The following is a 9,509-nucleotide window of genomic DNA, read 5'->3' as shown; positions in this document are numbered from 1 at the left end:
GCCTTTCTGGCTATTTCTTCTGTCAGAAGCAGCATGAGATGTTCAATTGTATTTAAAATCAAATGGGCAATTCAAAAATGAAAAGAAGAAAAGTAAATAAACATGCTCTTTCTGATGGGGAAGTGTATTCCAATGTCACATTTGAAAAGCGCTATTACCACAGTCCTGAAGTGACTGTCATGAAAACCCAAGACAGTGAGGCTGAGGAGGGGCCTGGATGTAACTGAAGGGCCATCGTGCTCCTTCGAGGAACACACCGGCGCAGTGGCCGCAGGGATGTTGTTGGAAGGTCTTAGGACCTCATTCCTGCTTTCTGTGAGAAGTCTAGGGAATATGATGCTCACGTGATTTTTTTTTAATTGCACATCCAAACAGACATAATTTGGCAAATTGTCCAGCATCTTGGATGATCATTTTCTGCCATGTGCTGTTTTTGTAAGAATTGCATAGAAGTTCTCCAGCCTTTTAATTCCCCTTGCGATTTCTTTGATCCATGAGCTATTTGTAAGTATGAATTTAACTTTGAAATATTTGAAGACTATCCAGGTATCTTTCATTTATCATTTCTAGCTTAACTCCATTGTGTTTACAGAACACACTGATTTCGGTCTTCCTAAATGTGTTGAGATCAGTTTTATGTTCGTTGCATGGTCTGTCTTGGTTGAGTGTTCCATGTTTCCTTGCAAAGGTGGTTCCACTTACCGCTTTTCAGCTCTATTATGTGAGAGTGACCCATGTTTGGTAGAAACAGGATGGCCCTCCCTTGCAGTGCGGGGGAGAGCTGCAGCTCTCACTAGATCAGAGGCTGACCGCTGGTGCTCTGTAGTACACTGTGTCACCGGGAGCTTTTGCAGCCGTGGGATGAGAGAAGTGCTCTGAGCACTGTGATGGCAGGCTGGGCTAAGCCAGGGTGCTCAGTAGATTAGACATGCTGAATGCGTTTCAGTTAACAGTATTTTCAGCTTATGATGGATTATTGAGATGATTGTAAATTGAGGCACATCTGCAGTTGATTTGTTGATTTATTGCTGATTTGAGCTTTATTGTTATTTGTAACAAAAGCTACTTATGGTTGGTATGTGTATGTCTTGCTGTCTGTGTGTGTGTGTGCACGTGTGTGTATAGTGTGTATATAGTCTATGTGTATGGTTGCATTTGTGTGCATATATATATATATGTGTATATGTACATATCCATAGGGAAATTATTCATTACTTAATGAATAATTTCCTTTTAATCATCTTAAACATAGTAGCATAAGATGTCCCATCACAACTGAAACATGAATTTTGTTCCTTTTTTCTATAGTTACAGCCCATATAGCTAAAACTCCTCAGATTTTTTTATATTCCCTCTTATACTAAAAATTGTAATGGTGCTTTTCTTGTATTACTCTTTAATTGATAAATTAGGTCACTGAGAATAAATTTTATTTATGAAGATTCTTGGTTTCTAGGTCCCCCCCCCCCCATTCTTCTTGTGGTTTAACAGACAGATTGTTCTTTTTTTTAGGGCACGTTCACTAAAATCCCCACCAGCAATATTCGAAGAGTCATTGCCAAGAGGTTAACTGAATCTAAGAGTACTGTATCTCATGCCTTTGCTACCACTGAGTTTAGCAAGATCTGGTCAAAGGTCAGTAAGGGAAAGTGACTTAATACAGTACACATGTGCCTCCATTTCCATGGAAGCTCGCATTGTGTAGCCTTCCATTTCAGCTCTCTAATGTACTTGCCCTCTACTCTGATAATATTTTGTGCTAGAGGGGGCAACCCCTTTGGGTTCCCTCCCGCTGTGAGAACTTTTCTGTCCTCTCAATCCTGCTTTTAAAAAAAATGGTGCTAGAAAAAGAGAATTTAGTTCTGTTTTCTGTGAGAAATGTGTGGCTTTGTTGTGGCGAATGGATTGCAGATGCTTTCCCTTTCTGCAAGTGAGGGGCTCTGCTCCACCTTGCTCTTGATCATGACCCTTTGGCCAGCGGTCACTGAGTCCCATTCTCTGCAAACACAAGGTGAGCATCCCCAACCGAAAATCCAAAACGCTCCCAAGTTTGAAGCTTTTCACATGCCATGACACTCGCAGGAAATTTTCATGGGAGCGTTTCAGAGTTCGGATTTCAGGTTGAGAGGTTGGGAGTGCCGAATGTCATACTCCAAGTCTGAGCCCTGGGAGATCCGAGGCACTTCTGTTTCTGACCATTTTGGATATGGGATACTCAATCCTGTAGTGCTGTGTTTGGATTGGTTGGTGGATTTAAAAGCAAAAGTAATATACTTAATTTTTTGGTTTGCTGTAACTCTTACATATGTAAATTTTTTGTAAGAATGTATGAATGGCTTGCTCAGCCTAGATGGTTATTTTTACTTTTAATATTTTTGAGTATGATATTTAAACAAAAAGGTCCTTAGCATTCTAGCAAACTTAAAATCCCAAAATTTTAAAAATGTTTTAGATTATAAATATATCTTAGATAGCATTTTTAATGCAACTTTTTATTTTATATTTTTTGTTCAAAATGCATTTTCAGGTTATTAGATTTGTAACGTCTCTCCCAAAAAACAATTAAACATAAGGTTGCTGAGAGACATACAAATTTTAGCATGAACTGATAGTTGTTTTTTTCTTTTCAGTCTCTGTGGCTTCTGTATTACTTTCTTGCCTTATTGCACTAAGACCTCTGGTATAATGATGAATGTAAGTGGCAAAGGCAGGCATTGGTGCCATGGTCTTCATCTCAGGGGGAGCGTTCAGTCTTTTATCATTAAGTGTAAGCTTTTTGTAGATTGCTTTCAGGTTGAGGGAATTTCCATTTCTGATTGCTGGGGCTTCTAAACAGGAGTGGGAATTTTGCCAAACGCTTTTTGTATATCTCTTTACTTACTTCCTTTTTCTGTTTCTGTGGTAAATTACATCAGTTGATTTTCAAATGATGAGTCAACTTGGCATTCCTTATACACTGAGGAAAACCGTTTAATCTCCTCTTACATATAAGTTCCATTTCTGAGATTCTGTTAAGACTCTTTACATCTATGCCTATAGGAAATGCTAGCTTATAGTTTGCTTTCCTTGGGATAGTTTTTTCCTGGTTTCTTACCAAATCTAGTGGAGTGGGTGGGGAAACATTTTCTCCTTTTATTTTATTTATTTATTTGTTTTTAGTCAGGGTCTCACTCTGTCGCCCAGGCTGGAGTGCAGTGGCATGATCACAATGATCATGTCCACCGCAGCCTCACCTTCTGGGCCCAGGTGATCCTTCTACCTCAACCTCCCAAGTAGCGGGCCTACAGGCATGCACCACCTTGCCTAGCTAATTTTTTTAATTTGTTGTAGAGATAAGGTCTTGCCATGTTGCCCAGGCTGGTCTCGAGCTTGTGGGCTTAGGCAATCCTCACTTTTCAGCCTCTCAAAGTGCTGGGATTACAGACATGAGCTACCCGACCTCCTCCTCCTTTATTTTCTAGAAGAGTTTGGTATAGTTGGTATTATTTCTCTTTTAATTGTTTGGTAGAATTCACCAGTGAATCTCTTTATGGGAAGATTTCTAACTATAAATTTAACTTTTAAATGGACACAGGTTATTTTTTCTTAGGTAAGCGTTGGCAGTTTGTGTCTTTCAAGGAATTTATGTCATTTAAATTTCCAAATTTATCAGCATAAAGTTGTTTATAGTATTACCGTATTATACTTGTGACATCTATGTAATCTGAAGTGATGTTTCTCTTTTTGATATTATTTGTTTGTATTTTCTTTTATTTCCTAGATTAGTCTGACTAAATTAGGTTTATCACTCTTGCTGCTCTCTTCAAAGAACCAGCATGTGATTTTTTTTAAACATATTTTTTATTTTAAAATTGTAGGGTACAGTTAAGGGTTAGGTATACAAATATGCATCATCCAGCACCCTTATTGATAAGGAGTGTCCCCAGACAGATATTGACTACTATTAATCCCACCTCCCTTCCCCTCCCTGCCCTCCCCATGGTTTCCCACCACTGTCAATCCTTTTTTTATAGTATTAATGATAGATGTTCAAGGTCCACTTATGAGTGAGAACATATGATACTCAGATCTTTGTTTCTGTGAGAGATCACTCAGTATTGTAAACTCTAGTTCCATCCAGGTTGCTGTGAAGTTCATGATTTTGTTCTTTTTTATGGCTCCAGCATGTGATTTTATGGTCTTTCTCTAGTGTTTCTATGATACTGGTTTCATTGCCTTCTGTACTTTATTATTATTATTATTATTATTATTATTATTATTATTATTTTACTTTGGGTTTAATTTTCTCTTTTATTTCTAGTTTCTCAAGGTGAAAACCTGGATCATTTACTTGAGACCTTACCCTGACATAGTTCTCCTTAAGCACTGCTTATGTTTTATTTCATTCAAAATGTTTTCAAACTTCCCTTGTGATTTCTCTGATCCAAGAGTTATTGATAAGTGAGAAATTAATTTCAAAATACTTGAAGGCTATTCAGTTATCTTTCTTTTATGGTTTCTTTTCTTTTTTTTTCTTGGACTGAACAGACGTGTCTTTATTGGCAGCTCAAGTGTGATGAAGTGGGAAGAGTGGGAGGTACCAATACTGGGCCGGCCATTCTTCACAGGCTTGTAAGTGATGGAGAATTTGCCTAGGTAGTGGCGGGTTATCTCTGGCTTGATCTCCACCTGGTTGAAGGTCTTGCTGTTGCACATGCCCACCATGCCGCCTGCTGTCTCGGGCAGGATGATCACGTCACACAGGTACGTCTTCACCACCTCGGGCTTCTCTTGGGGGCGGGGGAGCGCCTTCTTCTTGGCCTTGTGCAGCCGCTTACACAGCGAGTGCTGCTTCCACCACAGGCCTCAGTTCAGTTCAGCTGCCACTGCTGCCTCATGCATCAGCTGCTCATAGGGCATGTCCAGCAGCTGGTCCAGGTCCACACTGTGGGAGGTGACCTTGTGAAAGGTCCTCTTCTTCTTCTGCTCCACTTCCATCATCTACCAGCCCCTCAGAAAGACTCTTTTATGATTTCTAGCTTAACTCCATTGTGTTTGGAGAGCATACTCTGTATGATTTCAGTCATCTTAATTTATTGAGATTTGTAACGTGTTCTATCTTGAGGAATGTTCCATTTGTGCTTGAAAGAATGTATCTTCCACTTTTTTGCAGGGAGTGTTTTGTAAGTGTCAGCTAAGTCAAGATGGTTGATGGCATTGTTCATATGCTGGAGAGTAGGATGAAACTCCTGATTGTGATTGTGAGCTGTAGGTTTCTCCTTTAAGTGCTGTCTGTTTTGCTTCCTGTATTTCAAAGGTGGATTGTTAGGCACACACACCGAGGAGTCCTCTGTTTTCTTGGTGGACAGGCCCGTCATCATGTCCTGTTTCTGTCTGTTGCTGGTACTGCTCTTTGTCCTGACACCTTTTTTATCATATTGATTTAGCCACTTTGGATTTTTTAGAATTTATTTTTACAGTACATCTTTTGCTTTTGATGGTCCATGTTTTTACTTAAATAGGTTTCTTGCAGACAGCATGTAGTCGGGTTCTGCTTTCTTGTGCAGTACTGCCATCTCTTTTAACTAAGGCATTCTGACTGCTCCTGTTTAATGTCATGGTTGGATTCAAATCTGCCATTTTGTTCCTCCTTTGTTTTCTTTGTCCCATTTCTTCCTTTTTTCTTCTTTCCCTGTCTTTGTTTGGGTTATTTTGTCATGAGGGAGTCTTAGCCAGAGCAATCAGGCTAAAGAAAGAAGAAAAACATATCCAGATAGGAAAAGAGGAGATCAAACTATCGCTCTTGGCAGACAATGTGCTTCTAAATCTAGAAAATCCTAAAGATTTCACTAGAAGACTCCTAGACCTGGGGAGTGATTTCAGTAAAGCCTCAGGAGTTCGCAGTCAGTGGCATTTTCCACATTTTGCTCTGATTCCATTCTACTTCTGTGTTCGTTCTCTCTCTTTCTCTCTCTTTCTCTCTCTCTCTCTCTCTCTCTCTCTCTCTCTCTCTCTCTCTCTCTGATGCTTTCCTTAGGGTTCATGATGTAATTTCTTAATTTTCCACAGTCTGCCTTCAACTTGGGTCACACCGCCTCATGTTTCATGTGAGAACCTTTCCTTCCTTCCACAGTTCATGTTGTGACTTTCCTGTTTTATTTCTACATATGATGCAAACCACAGAATGCATGTTTAATACTTTCTGCTTCAGCAGATCAAGTTTCTAAAGTTGTTTACAATGAAGAAAGAGTCTCTTTATATTTATTTGTAGTTTTGTGTTTCTTTGTATAGAATCAAAGTGCTGTCTGCTGTCACATGTCAGTAAATTATTTTAGTTATTATCTGAAAAAGTCTGTTTGTTCTTGTCCTTCTCTAAAAAATGTTTTGGCCATTGCCTTACTAGACTCTGGTTCTGGTGTGGCCATGTGCTCTTTGAACTATGGCCATCACTACGTTTCCTAACTTTGGCCTCCTCCCCTCCCTTGGGGAGGTGAACCCCCACTCCAGTTTACTTTCTAAATAAACTATATTTTCCAATCTAAAAAAAGTGTTTAATTGTGGTTGAATATAGGTGACATAAGTTTTGCCATTTTAATTATTTTAAAGTCTACAGTTTAGTCTTTGGCATGAAGGGCGTCACATTGTGCAGCCACGACCCCCGTGCTCCCACAGGGCTTTCATGCCCTGCAACACTGAGCCGCTGTATCCACTCTCCCTCCCAGCCCCTGGAGACCACTGTTTGCCTTGTGGCCTTGTATTCCTATAAATATCACACACACACCCTGCCAACCCCTGGCAACCACCATTCTACTTTTCATGCCTGTAAATGTCACACCCCCAATCCCCGGCGACCGTCATTCTTTTTTCTATCGCTATAACTGTTACCCCATCCCTGGCAACCACTGCTCTGCTTTGCATCCAAGTAAGCCTGGCACCTCTGCGTCCCTCAGGCAGGTGGGATCAGAGAATGCTCACCCTTTTTGTGACTGACTCCTTTCCTTTGGACATGGTCTTTGGGTTCCTGCCTATTGTCCTCCCTTCAAGGCTGGGCCACACCCCATCATGTGGAGACTGCATCTTCTCGCTGTGTGTCCATGGGTGGACCTGTCGGGTCGTTTCATCTTTGGGCAGGCCGTGCTGCCGTGAACTGGGTGTGCAGATGCCTCTTCATGCCTTTGCCTGCACGTGGGACTCGTCCTGGAAGTGGAACTGCTGGATCATGGGGTTACGATGCCTTTCCTTTTTGAGGAACTGCCATCCTGCTTTCTGTAGTGGCTCTACTGGTTGGCCTCACCAGGGCCATGCAAGATTCAGGTTTCTCCCTAGCTTTGCCTGCACTTGTTTTTTCTGCTGTTTTGGTGGGAATCCTCCTAATGGGTAAGGTGTCTCCATTTTTGAAGGATATTTTTGCTGGGCATAGAATTTGGCACTAATGAGACTTTTGTTCCAGAGCTTTCCATGGAGACACTCCTCCATTCCTGTAGCTTGCAGGGTGCCTGCCGCCATTCCTGACACTCCTGTGTGGCCTGACTCTCCCTGTGTGGCCTGACACTCCCATGTTGCACTCCACCCTCTCTGGCTGCTCTCAGGGCTCTCTCCAGCAGCAGTTTGGCTTTACCTGCCCAGTTTGTCTTGCTGTCTTATTCCCCCATTTGGGTGTCTCTCAGCTTCACAGATCTGTGACTTGTTGTCTTTCCTTATTCTTTTAAATTACTTCATCTGCACTGTCATCTCTTGGGCCTTCAACTATAAATGGGAGGCTTTTTAAACTGTCCAGAGCTCATTGCCAGTCTGCTTCTTTTTGCTTGTTCCTTTTTCCCTTGGGTTTCAGCTTGGACATCATGCTGGCCTGGCCTTGAATTCACTGATTCTCCTCTCAGCTATGGCTCAGAGCTGGACACTCATGGTTTTCATATCTGGCCGTGGTTGCCCCCTGGGTTTCCATCTGGGCATGTCTGTGGTTTCCATCTCTCGCATGTCCCTCGCTCACATTGCAGCCTGTGCGCTGCCCTCCTCCTCTCACACTGGCTCCTCAGTGGCTGTCACTCTCTGTGGGTCAGCTGCCCGTTGCTGTGTAGTCAGTCCCCATAGGCCCAAGAGCAGTGTGGTCCTTAGTTGATCCTGCCCTCTCTTCCCCTGCTGGGGTGGGGCAGCTTTCTTTTGCATCTCCCACTTCCAAGGGAGAGCAGGACTAGGATGAGTTGGTTTATATGCAAACTCCAGAATTTCCTAGGATGACACTGGGCAGCCCTTAGATCTTCCGGAACCAAATGGAAAGTGACAGATATCTAAGAAGTCAGCCCAGGAAGTACCTCTGTGGTTCTTGGGTTGCACTGGCTCCTTCGTAATGTAGAGGTTGGCGTGGGAATGATTTTCTGTTGTCTTACTCTCACAAGGCAGGAAATACTCTCACAAGGCAGGACCTATCCATGATGGGTCCATGGAGATATGGATGAATGTAGGGTCTCGCACGGTCCACCTTGGTCGCTCCTTGTAATTAGGAGTCTCCACATGAGTCTTGAGAGAACCATGTTATCTGCCTTCCCTCCTCTTTCATGTATGAGGTTATGGTATATAACATGGCCAAGTATGTTCCACACTTTGCTTTTGTGACTTGACAAGGTGCAGATGAGACTATTTTATATTCCCTTACAAACTATTTCCCCCTCAGTGAATATCCTTTTAGTGTGCTTGAAAATGTTCATGTAAAGAGTTAAAAATAAAGGAATTTGAAAAGAAATCTGCTTTACACATGCTGGATTTGAGATGCCTTTTGGTGTGTGAGTAGAAATGTCACGAGATAAGTTGGATATACAGGTCTGCTGCTTGACTACACCGGGCTCAGAGGTAGAGCTTGCAGGAGGAGTCATTATATTCCTCAGAGCCAAACCTGGGAGCTGAAAGTTTCTGCCTGGGAGCTGCCAGTATGGAAGACAGGGCCAAGCGTCTCGCTTGAGAATGCTCCTGAGTGAGACCATGACTGGGAGGCAGCTCTGGGGTCATTGGCTGGCCGGTGCTTGGGAGTCTCCACCATGGGGATCTGTGGATGGCCAACAGCATGAGGAGGGGTCTGATAGCCACGCGAGGTGAGCAGAGGGAACTCATGGAACAGCATGCCCACACATCCACCAGTGTTTTGTGTTGGTTGCCATTACAAGTCTCCAAGCACTAGAAATCCACTTATATTTCTGCTCCTCAAGGGGCTTTGAGCAGACACACAGGAAGGTTTCTAGCTCTTTGGGAAGCAGGGGGTCCCCAGCTTTACCTTAAAATCATTACATGTGCTGGAAAGAAGTTGATTCAAGTGTATTTGCCAGAAAACCAGACGGGGACCTTATGTCACTGGGTACTCTGGGACCTGTGCAGTGTTGCTGCATTCTAGGCGCTTGGCAACTCCTGTTAAGTTAAAACGCAGCTCTCGTTTAATACAATGATCTGCAGGTTTTCCCGTGTACATCCCCTTAATAAAAAGAAATTTGTACACACTCCCTCCATGTATGCATACAATTGTTTGTGTAGAGTGCCTCCAT

General features: G+C 42.5%; 1 pseudogene; it reads right to left on the bottom strand.

Annotated features, from left to right (window-relative positions):
* Positions 1 to 4,529: 4,529 nt before the first annotated feature.
* Positions 4,530 to 4,980, bottom strand: LOC103275528 (annotated as a pseudogene).
* Between the last annotated feature and the right edge of the window lie 4,529 nt (positions 4,981 to 9,509).

The sequence above is a fragment of the Carlito syrichta genome, unplaced genomic scaffold, assembly GCF_000164805.1.
Source record: "Carlito syrichta isolate Samal-C Ts95f unplaced genomic scaffold, Tarsius_syrichta-2.0.1 Scaffold315517, whole genome shotgun sequence".
In the NCBI taxonomy this organism is placed as follows: Eukaryota; Metazoa; Chordata; class Mammalia; order Primates; family Tarsiidae; genus Carlito; species Carlito syrichta.
This window is presented reverse-complemented; position numbering and strand designations above follow the sequence as displayed.